Source organism: Lipophrys pholis, assembly GCF_963383615.2.
Source record: "Lipophrys pholis genome assembly, chromosome: 7".
NCBI lineage: Eukaryota > Metazoa > Chordata > Actinopteri > Blenniiformes > Blenniidae > Lipophrys > Lipophrys pholis.
Genome location: NC_137638.1, coordinates 20,336,721 through 20,351,744, shown reverse-complemented (window position 1 = coordinate 20,351,744; position 15,024 = coordinate 20,336,721). Strand labels below are relative to the sequence as shown.

Genomic DNA, 15,024 nt, shown 5'->3' with positions numbered 1-15,024 from the left:
GCCCAATGCAGATCGGCAGTGAAATGTCTCTCATCTCTCCTTCAAGGTGTAAAATGACTTTTGAAGCGGGTATGTTTTTTTTATTTACTCAACTCCAACAACTCAATGCTGCTGAATTTATTCAAACTTGATAAGTTCAATATTTCACATCCACTCAGCTATCGTATTTTGAAGGAAAAAACATGTTTTTAGTAAGGATTTCCCTGTGAAACACCGGTCTTCGGTCTCGGCATGTCCTTGAAACAGACTCTAAATGCAACACGGAGTGGCTCGGACCCAAAACATGCGCTACGCATGTGTAAAAGTCAAATCCATAGATTCCCAGCTGAGCCCTGTGAGTTAAATTGGCCTGCAGGTCTTTCTGTGCCCCCCCTGCGAAGTCTTTGCTTGTCACATCACGTTGCGTCAATGCACTGTCAAAATACCAAACGTCTCTCAAATTCATTAGGGAACGGCGAGGCAGGGAGACTGACTGAAAGCGGTAAATACCAAATAAAGCTGGGAGCATCCTCACACGTTTCCCGCGTACAACAAATGCTCGGTGTGTCTCACAGTCCTTCTGTAATCGCTGGCTAATTCTCAGGAGCAGCGAGGCAGAGTGCTTGACAACATCATCTACTGTGACAGGCAGATTGTGTTTTCACGTGAGCATGATCGACAACAGATTGCACCGAGCCCGGGCTGTTCCTGTTTGCCCTGGAAAATGTGTTTGTGTTTATCTTTTTTTTTTTTTTTTTTTTTCTTGAGAGGCATTCCTTTCTTTTCTCCCTCTGTTACCAAAAACACGCACACAAATTCAGGCACTCAGTTCTGCGTGTGCGTGTGTGTGACACATGCTGTGAAGTGACTGCCAGGAGAGGCTTAAGAAACAATCCAAGCAAGATCAATATCAGCAAACCGCACTTATGTGTTTGACTTAACATCCAGTCGCAGTTTCCCTTCTTCTCTTTTTTTTTATGCACAGCGGATGCCAAACCTCACGAAATTTCATTTGTCCAAAAGCCTAAAGTGTGTGTATACACACTCTGACATATTTAAAATTACATAATTGTTTTGGCAAGCCGGAGAACTGATCTTTTTTTTTTTTTTCCCTCCATCGAAGCTTTGATGAAACTGTCAACTCACCCTTGTGCACACACGCCTCTGAACACAAGTTGAGGGTTGTTTTTGGAAGGTGGGCCAGTGGCTCACGAGTTGGACTGTAAAAGTTTGAGATGGTGCAGAAACTCATCATTTGGTTCGTTTCGATTAATGGAAAATAGTTTGGGCGTATGATAACACAAATGTCACAACCTCCTCAGCTTGTTTGCGCACGCTTATTATGTAATGAACTCTTAATTTTTATCACATTTAAATACCGTACGGTGACACACCTTGAACTGCACAATGCAGTGGAGTAATAATCTGACTGTAGCTTTGCGTATAGGCTTCCCCATATGTAGAGTTCGCTGCAGATCCCCACTCTGAAGGTCTCGGGAGTAAAGTATACAGTCGATCCTTCCTACTTTGCATTAAATGTATGAGCACTGAATGAGGCCGTTATGAGCCTTCGCCATAGGTTTATCCCCGCAGACGAGTCAGACATTCATTTATGAATATGCATGAGACCGTGTTTGCCTCGTTTAATGATTTCCCACAATTGTAATGTATTCAATACACTACCCCCAATTTATTTCTCTGTATTTCATGTGGCTATTAAACACACACACACACACACGCACATGCACACAGACACACACACACACTCGTAACATGTTATGTGCAACAGTAACCGATGTACCAGCAGTATCCGTCATCTTCTCCTCGTGCCTCTCGGCTTTACTTTTCCTCTTTTTCCTCCCAGGTGCCAACCAAAGACAAGCTTAAGAATTGTGAACACCGAAAGGACCTCTCCAATCAACTCCTGACACACAGCACAGGAAGTTACAAGACTGGGGGACAAGTGAAGACGGCAGTTGAAGGAACATTGAAAGTGGTATGTACAACCCCCTGAGCACCGGTTGCGATCCATACATGCAGAGTTATTGATTTCTACACACAAAGACGTCTGAAAAGAAGAAGGAGGAAAAAAAACTAACAAAAAAAAAAAAAAGGTCTTTGGAGGGTGTGAAATCTGTGTACTACATCTTTCATACATGCTGAAATGTAATGCCATTGATGTCTGTCATGTTGCATTTCTCAACATACTTTACCTTATTGACTATCCTGGAGGTCTGGGGACAACAGGAAATGCTATTAAAGATTAAAAGGTCACGTGATGTGAAGGTGGTATCCAGAGTCATCAGACACCGGCGGCTTCGGTTACGGGGCTGCTATGTCCACCCGTCAGGCAGATTAGCCAGCTTGATTTATTTATTAACTGATGTCCCGCCATTTCCTACCTTGACTGACTGACTGATTTACTAGGGGAGAGGGTGGGGGGGGGGGGGGGGGGGGGGGCAGTGACTTATGCTTCACAGGTGAACTTCAAAAGAAGAGAAAGATTAGGTAGCCACTCGGTGTCCACTTACACTATACTGAGCCTGTTATGCAGACCCCAGCTCACGTGGAGGTGAGTATTTCTGCGCAGATACACAAAAAGGGTCAATAAGATATATTTTATCCCCATAATGGATCGCTGTGAATTGTTAGCCGTATGTAAAACTTGGGAAAGAAAATCTACTCCAAAATATAAGGATGATATAATATCGATGTTCTTTCCATGAGCGTGCACTAATAAAAACTCAAGAGTGGGACCTGATAGTGCACTGAAGTACAGCAGGCTTCATTCAGGATAGCCATTAAAAATCGTCTAATTGATACGGCAGCCATATTATGTGAGTACAATAGAAGCCTGGTATTACAAGGCCTATCTGGGATACATCTCTGCACAGAAAGCCAGTGCACTGCCTGTCTGTGTCTTATCTGAAGTGGCAAACTTGCTGTTCTAATTGTTATCTTCACACTAATAGAGTGGATGTTTTGAAATCATTTGGTTGGATGGATAAAGGCTTGGTAATTCCCCCATGCTTACTGTCTGTGTCAGGGCTTATCTGGAGGAGATAGCTGGGTCCCAGGGAATGATTGGCGGCGGAAAGTGTCGGAAGTGTCTGAGAAAGAAGGCAGCGTTTACAGACGTATCAAGGAACCGTTATTGTTTTTTTTGGAGAATCTATCATGTAATCCGATGTAAGAATGACTCTTGAAAGTCTACTTTTGCTTGAAAGTAGATATGGCTGAAGCATGTTATCTCAAACTTTTCTTTTTTGCTAAAGATTTCCCTGAGTGGGGCGATTTCATTTTATTATTTTTTTTTGTCTCATTATCTCTTGAAGTGTCTCAAAAACAAATAATGAAATGACGATTTCGCGAACATTCGTTTGATTCTGAGTTTTATGAGTGAAGTTACAATGCGTCTATATTTGCCCATCCAACTTTATGCAACATGGAATTGATTGTTGCAAAGTGGGTGCTCTCTGTCGGTGTATTACTTAAAGCGCACATCCCTCCATCATCTCTCTGAGCAGTTTAATTGTGTGTCCACCCTATCGGCGCTGACGCGATAATAAAGCATTAAAGAGCCGTGCCTCGTTCATTAAAGTGGAGTTGGGAAATGTGAGACCGCCCCCTTTCAGGAGTCAAAAAAAAAAAAAAAAAAAAAAAAAAAAAAGGAGACAGAAAAAGAAAAATTGATTATTTCTCCTCGCACCAGCAGAGTGAAGAGTGTTAAGGAGTGTGTGTGTGGTGGTGGGGGGGAGAGAGACCTTGATTGTGGGACGGAACAGAAAGTGCGTCTCGAAACATCACTGTCAGGCTCCCGAGACGTCCAGCAGTGTACCGACACCACCTCCACCTCCACAGCCGCTCCTCCCGAGTCCCTCAACGCTCACCGGCACCGCGCGCGCACCAAGGCGCTGCGTCCTCACCGCCTCGTGAACAGGCACTGTCCGATCAGAGAGAGAGGGAGGGGAGAGAGAGAGAGAGAGAGAGAGAGAGAGAGAGAGAGAGAGAGAGAGAGAGAGAGAGAGAGAGAGAGAGTAGTTTTCTCTGACATTATAGAGACTCCTACCACGCACTGTAGGTTACTTTTTTTCCCCCCTCCTCCCGGCGCCGTCTTCCTCTTGCTAAGTTGCGCTCCTGGATTTTAAGTGCGTCTCGACGAACTCCGTCCCCACCAGGCGAGCGGCTTTTCCACCTTCCTGTCAAACGGCCGGACCAAACAACCCGGCAGCAGGCGGACCACTCTCTCTCCTCCTCGCATTTCTCTGGCTTCCATCCGGACAAAGATTTCACGCGAAATAAAAGTAAGTACCGCACGCGCACCACTTGGCCGGCTCGTTCGCGGAGACGTCCACGAGACACCGTTGCCATCGTGCGCTCTTTTTTTATTTTTAATCGCGCAGATGGAAACTTGAGGGGTCTATTTTGATGCGCGCTGCCTCCCTCCTCACTAACTAAGTACAGCAACTGCGTTTATTGATTGGCTGTGACCACTTTAGACTTGTGCCGGTGACAACCGTGCATTACGCCCCAATTACGAGCTGTTTTATAGTCTTATTAGGAGAGTGGAGCTTGGGTCTGGTGTTTTTTAGGTGCTGTTCGACCTTGTGTCGCTTTCTCGTGTCCACATGCAGGCGCACAGAAACTGTACAGGCTGCCCTCCTTAACATAGTGCATCACGTCCTCCTTCTGCGCTCTGAGATGTCACATGAAAAGTTGAACTGGTAGTATAATATCGAGGATTCAAAGTGTCTGATATACTTGCCCTCCTCTTTGCACTTGTGAAAATAAACTTTACAAGCAAAGAAAATTTAAAATGAGAGCAAATATGTGTTGACTTTGAAAAGCTACCTGCATAATAGCTGGTCCTTTGTGTTGTGCATATTTTCACTAAAGTGAGGTGAAGTAATAAACGCCTCCGTTTTAATGGGTTTTAAATATGTATAAGGACAACTTTCATAATAATGTCAGGAAGAGCTTTTTGGGCAAATAAAATATTTTTCAAAGAACAATACTGAACAATAATAATAATAATTAAAAAAAAAAAATGACCTGAGTGTGCACTCACACACAGCAGATACAACTCCTATAGCTTTGTTTTAGAGGATTTTCTACATCTTCAGTCTCACTTCTAATTTCTTCACTGAGACTTTATGTATTTAGACCGAATTATTAAAGTATTCTGACTCTATTAACCAGGTGAGTTTCAGTCCCATGTCACTCAGTTGAACCTGTTGCAGTAGGACATTTTCAAGATGACACCGTAAAATTGACTTGTAGCAACTTTCACAAGTTACAGCTTCAGAAGAAAGAAAAAAAAAAATGAATGATTAGATTTTTACCTAAAGTGTGCGTACGGAGGCCCATTGGCATTGCATGTGTTGATAAATTGATGATTGGTTCACGATTTGAAAGTACAAGAGTACACTTCATTTTATTTCAGGCCGAATGTATAAATGGATTGGTTGTAGACGTTAGGCTTATTCTCATTAACAGCATCACTATAAAAGTAGTCCTACACTCATTCTCTTGTAGATTTGTTATTCTTTTTTAACAGCAATTTATTCGAATTTAATTTGATTTATTGTAGAATTTAAAAAAAAAAAAACTTTTACAAATTGCACTTAAGATTTAGAGCTTGATGTGACATAATCACTTCGAAATACAGGTAGGTAAATGACACATTTATAATTCAATCTTCAAAAGTATTATTTTTAAGTGGGTAAGTGTTGCTGTCTATTACAGCATGTCAGCCTAAGCATCTCTGCAAAGTGCTTATGCAGTCATTTACTGCTTGATTGCTTTTTATGGTTCGCCCCATTAAGAAAAAAACAAAAACCTTTTGATTTCAAACATATGTGATTTTTCAGATGCATTTTTAAGATGAAGTAGGGCCCATAACTTAGATCTATTATCTTTTGATAACGTTTATTGCAAATTGTTTATTCATTAAAAATTTGAGTGTAATGAGCTGTCCAAAAAAAAAGAAAAGACTTTACACATGGCCTTCCCTCTTCTGACCATCGTCAATGAAGTTGTTCTGTGTGGCCTGTCTGGCCTGTTGCTCTCTTGGGATTTAGCGATAGGTTAATCCGCTCAGAGGAAGGTGAGCACTCGCATGTGGACCCACGATTACACACAGAGGACTCTGTCAGCCAAGCTCTGTAATCTCAGAGACCCTTTACAAACACACACACATGCACACACGCACAAAAGCACGTTCTGTCTCCTTTCTCTCTCCGTCGGTTTCCACACACACTTTTACACACATGCACGCATCAACACCCACACAATCCAGCCTGCGCTGCTTTTGTCTCTCTTATTCTCTTAAGACCTCTTGGTTTTGACAAATCATTTGAGATTTTTTTTTTTTTGAGGGGGTGGGGGGGGCGATTCACAAAACCAACAGTGACAACACACTCTTACCCTTCTCACAGAGAGGGATTAGAAGGTCACGTGTCCCAGTGATTGGCCAGGGCATTGAGCCGATTGTCAGGGCACTTTGCTGTACACCAAGGGCTCAGTAAAGCTTTAGTTAAGTGAAGGGAAGGGACACATTTTGTTTCATGGTCAGGCTTTTGCCATGTGTTTCCAACTTACTTAGACAGAATCAGCTTTGGACAGACTGCTGTTAATATCTTTAATCGTAAAGGTCTAATATATTGCCTATAAATGTGTAATTAAAGTGCCTTTAAATGACTTTCATTCAAAGGCGGAGACGAGTGTCACCACAAAAAAGCCAAAATAATTTGAGCGTTTTTAAACATGACGAGCTTGCGCGTGTTATAAAAAAAAACAAAAAACAATTGAATGAAATGATCACGCTGAGTTTCAACTTTCCCAGCTGCACAAGTGACCGGATTTGTGAAAATGTTCACTTTAATGCCAACGTCTAATGTATATTTGTATTGGGGCTAATACTAAAAAAAAAAAAACTTTTTATTTCACTATACCATTTCAATATATTTAAAAGACTTCACTAAGTTTGCTCAGTTAAACTCCAGCAAAACATTGGTGTGCAGATTGCAGCTTGGCAAGATCTGCAGGTAGATATTGAAGAGCTGTAATAGGAGTTCCTGCCCTTTGGCTCAAATAAGAGGGTCATTTAAGAGTCAGATGCAGACCGTTTTATTTGCCTCACATATACATACAGTGCCTCAAGAGACAACATGAGGCAAAATGTATCGCATCAGTTAGTGTTTAGGAGATTTGATTTAACAGAATATATGCCAGAATATTTGTTTAGATTAGTAGATTACTCTTTCCTGCGGGTTTATAGGTGATAAATGTACTTATAATAAACAACGGGAATCGCTGTGTTCTTGTATATTGCATAAGTCAGGTGTTCCATCTTTTTACTTTAAGGGAGGAATAGTCGCCGTTTATTGTTTTTATCCATTTTACAGTACCACTGAGAAGTGCAGGGCTCAACCTCGCCATGTGTTTATTTACTCGTTTGGAGCAGACCTCACTTTCATTGTTCTAACTGTCGAGCACGTTGGAAATGTTTATCCAAATGCATGACTGCCTCAGGACCACTGTCTGTATATCTTCATAAGAGCGGCAATTACTCGTGAAACTTAGGAAAAATAATCTAAAGTAAATACCACGGTCCTTGAATGGTTTATGGAGGATCGAACGCATATATTTGAATATGTCCTGGTTTTTGCATAATGATGCAAAGTATTCTTCTGTCTCTATCTAGTAATTAGCAGTGACGTTCAGCAACTTTCTCTGTACGCTGTAAGTGGAAGGGGGTGTGTGGGGTTTGTTCACTGGGGTGTTAAAGATCACAGAGGAATATATCAGCCTTTGATGTTTAATTGTATTGTAAAACACACTTTAGAATATTTCTGCATAAAGTAGACTTCTGGCTGTGCTGTGCTTTGTGTTTGCTGTTTCTTTGTGTGTTTGTCTGTCAGTATGTGCCGTGTGTCTGGGAGATGTGTGTGTGTGTGTGTGTGTGTGCGTGCGTGCGTGCGTGCGTGCGTGCGTGCGTGCGTGCGTGCGTGCGTGCGTGCGTGCGTGCGTGCGTGCGTGCGTGCGTGCGTGCGTGCGTGCGTGCGTGCGTGCGTCTTCAAGTTTGTGTCCTGTCTCTGTATTTGTGTGTCGGGATGTTTGTGCTTTTGTTTTTGTTTTTTTTGTTGTTTTTCGTCTGAGTTTTGTGAGGTTGTTGCTGGTGTATATTCAGATGAAAATGCGTGTTTTTCTTTTCCGCCTTTATTCTCACAGTGAAGAGGGTAGGATTTGATGTCTGGGATGATGGAGCAGTCTGGAAAACAGTGTCAATGTGAGGGCTGCAAAGGCAAACTGAGAAGACAGATGCGCGTGAAAACAGAGAAAGACACACGCAGGGAACACGTAGAGCCGAAATGTGTTTGAGCTTCGGTTGGTTAAAAGCTCGGCAACAGAGCATTCGGGCTCTTATCGGGTATTCTTTATTAAAAAACGTGATGCTTTTGTGATGTCATGCCTAACACAGTGATCTAGATGAACAGGATGTCCTGCCTTCTTCATCCTGTTTCCTGTTTCCTGCCTGGCCTGTTGGCCATTATTACAGCAGCTGCTTGCTGGGTGGTCTGCGCTCAGCACTGCTGACCACACAATCATATCGTCAGCAGCAGCCCACCTAAAGAGACACCCAAAACACCTCGCCATACTTGAGGCCCGCTCTCTGAAATATTTGGACAGGGGAGACGGTCCCGGGATGAGAGGAGGCTGGAGGAGTGCGGGGAGTGGAGGACTTCGGATGATAAGACAAAGAGAAACATTTACATTGGAACAAAGGTTGATTTGGATTTGTTTGCTCAAGCGCTGGATGGTTCAGATCAGGAACCCTCCCATGCTAAAAGGTGGAAATGAAATCTAAATATTAGCGACATTATTTATGGGTCAGTCCCATCAACTCTCCCGCCAGACGCTTGTTTCAAGTTACCTGAATGACATATGTGAAATATTTCTTTTTGATAAGAGCGACATAGACGAAATGCAGCTCAACAGAAAACGCTGGCAAAACGTCATTAAGACTCACCGAGGGAATTTAGTGAGTTTTAGGAGTTCATTCGAGGAAAGAGCCTTTACTGTTTATGTAATACGGTAGGAATGAATGTTCAAAGGCAGCGACAGTGTGAGTGTTCGGCGTTAAAACACTGTACCTGACCTGTAAATGCTGAGTGTGACTTCTCAGACCCTAATATATTTGCAGATAGATACCCCCCCCCCCCTGCCATCACCCGCCCTCTTCCACTGGCTCCCTTTGGTGTGGGACACATTTGGAATACACCCAATGCCAACAAAAAGAAAAGAGGCGCGGAGGAGAGAGTGAGAAAAAAAAAAGTCGTGTTTTTTTTCTCTCTTTTTTTTTTTTTTTTCTTTTTTTCTTTCCAGTGGCTGTAATTTATCTTTGTCACAAGTGCAACATAGCCGAGTCATTCTGCAACAGAGTCCAGTGAGACGCACAGAGGTAGCTCTGTGTCTTGGCCTCACACAAGCTCACATCCATCTGAAACTCCTGCTCAGTCGGCTGCCACAATCTGTGCTGCTGCCGCCACTGCTCCCCATCTTCGCTGGTGCTGCTGCTGCTGCTGCTGCTGCTGCTGCTGCTGCTGAGCTTCACATTGCTATCGGGTATTTTTAGCAGATCTTGTGTTCACACTGAATTCAGAGGAATAAGGCCTTCTTTTTTTTTTCTTTTTTTTTTTTTTTTTTCCATCCAGTCAGGCTTTTGTGTGATGTTGCTTTTTGTAATAAAACAATGTGACACTAAATTACCAACAATAGACAGTGTGATTAATATGTCTGTCTCTCTTTTTCAGCTTTAAGGAACAATATTAGAGTCTTTAATATGATAGTTATTTTTCACCCTCCCGTCTCTGGTGTCTGGGCAATTTCTGTCCAATCAAGAGACACAACACATTACCCCAAATTTTTTTTTTTTGGGGGGGGGGGGGGGGGGGGGGGGGGGCAACATGACAATCAATGCTCAGTGCTTTCCCTATTTTGCAGAGTGCAACGTTTAACCAGGCGGTGTCCTGCCAAAGTCCACACCGCTGTTCCTTTCCACTGTCATCTGTGCCATTCCCACACCAAAGGCCAGCCTATAAAATAATGTGCAGAAAAGGGCTGTTTTGAACACTGCTGACCAAAAGTAAAGAAAGAGCAGGACAAAGGAATGAAGAAGAAAAAAAAAGAGAACTGTGAAAGGAGTTTCATAAGGACATTTTAAGAAACACCTATAAAATAAAAACACTTTTAAAGCATTAAAGTCATTAAAACGTACTGAATTGGATACATTTCTTATTGGATTTCTGTAAAAGCTACACACTATTGAGCACCACTGTCGCACTAATATGTGTAAAGAATAATCCTAAATATGGCTGTACTGATATTTTCAAGGTAAATGCATGTCATGCTCTACTACCGTCTCAATGTTTGGCAGAACTACTTCATCACGTTTTCTAGTACTTTCATGTATTGACAATTATCAGTTACAAAAAAAACGAGAGAACAAACGTTCCCGCTTGTGGTCACCTTCTCAGTATAAGGTTTATTCACTCCCAAGATCACCCGATAATATAATATACAGCAAAGTGCCCTGAGGATGGAGAGCAGCGAAGCAACAGACACACACCCATTTTCTTTCTATGTCAATTTTTTTCTGTACATTATTTTTTTTTTTCTCCTTCGGCCCAACTCCTTCTGCCCTGTGATGTATGGCTTTTTCCTACAGTGGCTCTTCCAAAGTGCAGCTCGTGATGTCATTAATTTTATTCATACTTTATAGATGCTCTGTCTGGAAAAAAAACGAGAGAAAACGAAGAGGGACGATGTGAGAAGAGAGAGAGAGGGGGATAGAGAGAATGAGTGGGGGGGGTTGAAGAGATGGTGTTGCGGAAGGAGATTTTCAGTGCAGTTGCATGTATAATGAATGAGAGGGCACTTTGTTTGAAACTCCAGCCCGGCGCTTCACTTCAAGGTTTGCTGGGCAGAGTGGGGCCTTGTGATCTCACACCAGCCACTCTCTTTATCCTGCCAATAGATGCTTTCACCTGGCACTGTGGTTCGACCCGGTGGAAAAACAAATAACCTTGTGTGTGTGTAAGAGAAACACAGTGTGTGAGAGGAAAGAGAGCAAGAGAGAGAGAGAGAGAGAGAGAGAGAGAGAGTAGTGACAATGGAACAAGGGGTTGGGTGGAAAGGGTGAGGAGCGGGTGAGAGAGGGAAGAGGTGAGTTTGTTTAACAGCAGCAGTGCAATGACGGCCAGACGATACTGAGGAGAATACTGGCACCCAGCCCACACATCCTAAATAGTGCTCTCTACAGAAATAGCTCAGCCTTGATATTGACTTTTGTCTGCTGTTAATGTGTGTGTGTGTGTGTGTGTGTGTGTGTGTGTGTGTGTGTGCGTGCTTGTGTGCGTGTGTGTGTGTTTCAGCTAAATGAGGTGGGGGGGGAACAAGGTTTTATTTCATAAGAAGGACTTTTGTTTGTTTGTTGTTGTGCACATGTACTCAGAATATGTTTATGCATGTGTGATAAGCCAAGAGGAAAAGAGAGTGATGGCGTCTTTACCATCACGGATAAAAATGGCCTCTGTCTTATTTTTGGCCCGGCGCTGGACTCATGGTTTTATAAATAGCAGAGGAAGTGCGGGGGATACCTGTCGTGGCTCCAGCCTCCCTCCAGCAGAGTCCCAGTTCCTCCACGTCACATCCATCCACCGCCGGCCCACTCCGGGCCACGGCGGAGCAGCCCCCTCGGGGGGGCCAGCAAACAGGATGGGAGTCAGATTGAGGGTGTGAGAAAATCAGTCTCGGGAGTAAAGCACAAAAGGGCGCGCAGTTTAGCCGGAGCAGGCTGAGCTCACACTGTCAGGTTTTTGTTCAGCGCAGATTACAACGTGTTTTTCTCTTATTAGCAACGCTGAGCAGAGTACACGGATTTAACAGCATAAGAGCACATCTTGAAAATGTGAGTGGTGATTTTCACCTTTTAGGTTATTAATGTGAGATCAGAAAGTGGTTTTTTTTTTTTTTTTTTTCTCCCCTCACAAAGTTAATGTTATTTCTGTGTCTTCCACCAGATGCCATTTAAACATCGCCGTGAGTGGTATCTTGCCGGCTTTGCCCCGGCGAGCCAGCCAGTATTGTTTCTCTCTCATTCAGTTAGCAAGGTTCTTATGGGACAATCTGGCTGGAAATTTGTGAGTGTAATAAAAGTTTTAGAATGACAGAACACTCAATAAAAAGATGTTAGCGCAGAGAGTAAAATTGAATTATGTTTTACTATCTAACCGTTATTTATGATTGAAAGAGTCAGATTACTCAGGGTCAAACTCATTTGTAATATTTCAATGACGTGGGTGGATAACAATCGAGTTCTTTTATTTTACTGGGCATCGTACTCCTCAATCGGACCATTTGATTGTTTGGTTTTGATGCCGCCTCCTCACCCTGAGATACTCTCTTATCATTAATTCCTTTAAATGCATCTGAGGTGCACCACAGCCCAAGATACTGTTAAAGAGTAACACTCAGCACATTGTTCTACTTTCAAAGGGCATAATATGAGAGCAGGAGCAATCTTATAAAAAAAGCATTTTTTTCGACTGTCCTTGGTGAACTCTCTTTACACAGCAAATGAAAAATTATTTTTTTAAATGTGTTTCACCCCCCCCCCCCCCCCCCCCCCCCTCCGTGAAGGGAATTGGGCTGTCTGTTATAATGTGCTTTTGACAGCTTAATTTGATAAGCGGACTACTTGTTAAAGAAACCTTGGATTGTTCTCATAGAAAGAACATGTTTTTTTTTGTTTTTTTTGTTTTTCCCTCCGTGTTCTTCAAAATGCTGCCGCACAATCTGTCGATGACCCAGTTCTGAGAGATGGTCGAAAACAAGGAAGAGCAATGCAAAATCCACAGGGAGAAGAAAGGAGAGGAGGCAAGAGGGTAGTGGGAGAGATGGAGCGAGAGATAGCGCGAGAAAGGAAACTATAAGTAAGAAAGGCACTTGTGGGAAGTTAACTCAAATGATTTTCTTTTCTTCTTTCTCCCTCCCGCCTCCTTCTCACTCTTCCTCCTCCTGCGCTGAGCAGACTACCTCCTTGGGCTCCTCTTCCCTGTAGCCTAATCGGAAACGCTGGGAACGATAGCGGGGATTAGCTTCCACTGCTCGCCAGTTCCCCTTGGTTAAGTACACGTGTAATGAGTTGTTTATTTGGGATAATGCACAGTAGGTGCAGCAGAAGCCCAGAAGCTGGCCTCACCTCCCTGTTAACACTGCTTACAAAGCAACACGCGCAAGCGCGCGCGCGCGCTCACTGTCACGCACGCAAACAGCAAATACGCACGTGCCCTAAACCTGTACCGCCGCCAATAAAATGCCGGAATATACACGCGGCATACGTGGTGTGAACATTGACATGCGCAGGTATGTGTTCGTATGTGCGTTCACACAATCAGTCGCTCCTACAAGTACACCCTCCCGTACAAATTCCCACACACAGCTGTGATGCAGGTCACTTGCTTTGGCAAAGCTGTACAGGGGGAGAGGAAGAACTGGCAGTTTGTAGTTAAAGGGTTCGGATGATTGTTGTTCCTGTGTGTGTGTGTGTGTGTGTGTGTGCGTGTGCGTGTGCGTGTGTGTTCACAGGCCTTCCTCGGGTCATAAGTGTGGGGGATTTTTCTCAGGGTGAGGAGAAGGGGAAAGAAATTGAATGATATGAGAAAAATGAAGGGAAGGGACACAGTATGTTGTGCCCACTGGTGTGTGCATGTGTCCAATGCTCTTGTGTGCGTACGCACCAAGTTTGTGTGTACGTACATGAAGTGGAAAAAGCTGTTGCCTTGTGGAGGAGACGTGCTCTGCTATCATTAGCGGGGGGGGGTTAGGGTAGGAGGGGGGCAGTCGAGGTTATGTGAACGGTGCAGCTGTGCTCGCAGCAGAGGGATTTGAGTAGAGTGGTGGGGTGGGTGTGTGTGCGTGTGTGTGTGTGTGTGTGTGTGTGTGTGTGTGTGTTGGGGGGGGGGACTCCAGGCAGCCAGGTCCTTCACTGAACCACCAGCTTGAAAAGCATATGAGAAGAGAAGAATTCAGCCCAGCGTCGGGTCTTGCGAACCAAACGCAACTTGCCGCCCTCTGTCCACCGCCCCTCCATCTCCCCGCTCCCTCACTCCTCCGCTTCAGCTCTTTATTTCCCAAATAGGACAAAAAATAAATAAAGGAGGACTGGTGCTCGATGGCAGGGATAACATTGCGAGAGAGAGGAGGAGGAGGAAAAAAGAAAGACATGATTTATATACATTGCAGGGTCCGCTTCTCTGCCAGCCATGTGTGGTTTTACTTTCCATTTTACTCCGGGGTTCAGTCAAAACAACAGAATAATTTCTTCAGTAATATTTCATAATAGCTTATTTTCATGTCATTTATTAGGCGTAAAGAACTAGTCTAATTAGGTCTCTCTTTTTTTCTTTTTTTTTTTCTTGTTCGGGGTATTTCTCTACAGCCTGACTTACAATTTTAAAATCACTCAAATTAGTTTTTAAAGCTTTCCTCCCCGCCTCTCTTATTTTCCCTCGCTGAAAAAAGTTGGAAACCCACGTAGCTGAGGACGGCGAGGCAGACGACGACCCAAACTTGCTTGTCAACCCGTGTGATCAGTTTTCTGTAGAGAGAGACAAGGCAGAGGTGGCTGAGGAGACGACAGAACACAGAATGGCATCGGCATGCACTGCTAATGCATTCAGCCTGCCACCGAATCCAACAACAAGGCAAAATATCACACAACTCACTTCACAAGATGTTCCTACAACAACAACATCAACAATCGCAGACATATAAATGCATACACTCGCGCAAACAGTCATACAGTCGCACACGGGGCATGCACACATGCATAAATAACCACACGCAGCATGTTAAAAACCAACCATGAGGAACAAGAATTTGAAAGCAAACAAACAAGTCAGAATGTAAGCAACTTGTCTCAGACTTTGTGACAGAAAAATAAATGAAAAATGAAAACAGCACCTTCTGTTCCATGAGAAA

The 15,024-nt window shown here is 43.5% G+C and overlaps 1 protein-coding gene across 5 annotated transcripts in view; it reads left to right on the top strand.

Annotated features, from left to right (window-relative positions):
* The window catches only part of mef2cb (myocyte enhancer factor 2cb), a 68,696-nt gene that overhangs the window by 5,338 nt on the left and 48,334 nt on the right, over positions 1–15,024 (top strand). For 4 of the 5 annotated variants that reach the window (XM_080467022.1, XM_080467021.1, XM_080467020.1 and 1 more), the window contains exon 2: positions 1,844–1,975. The gene's annotated coding sequence lies outside the window, so the exon portion shown is untranslated. Of the gene's footprint in view, positions 1–1,843; positions 1,976–3,986; positions 4,284–15,024 lie in introns of those variants that run through there. The other variant, XM_080467023.1, reaches the window with a different exon arrangement.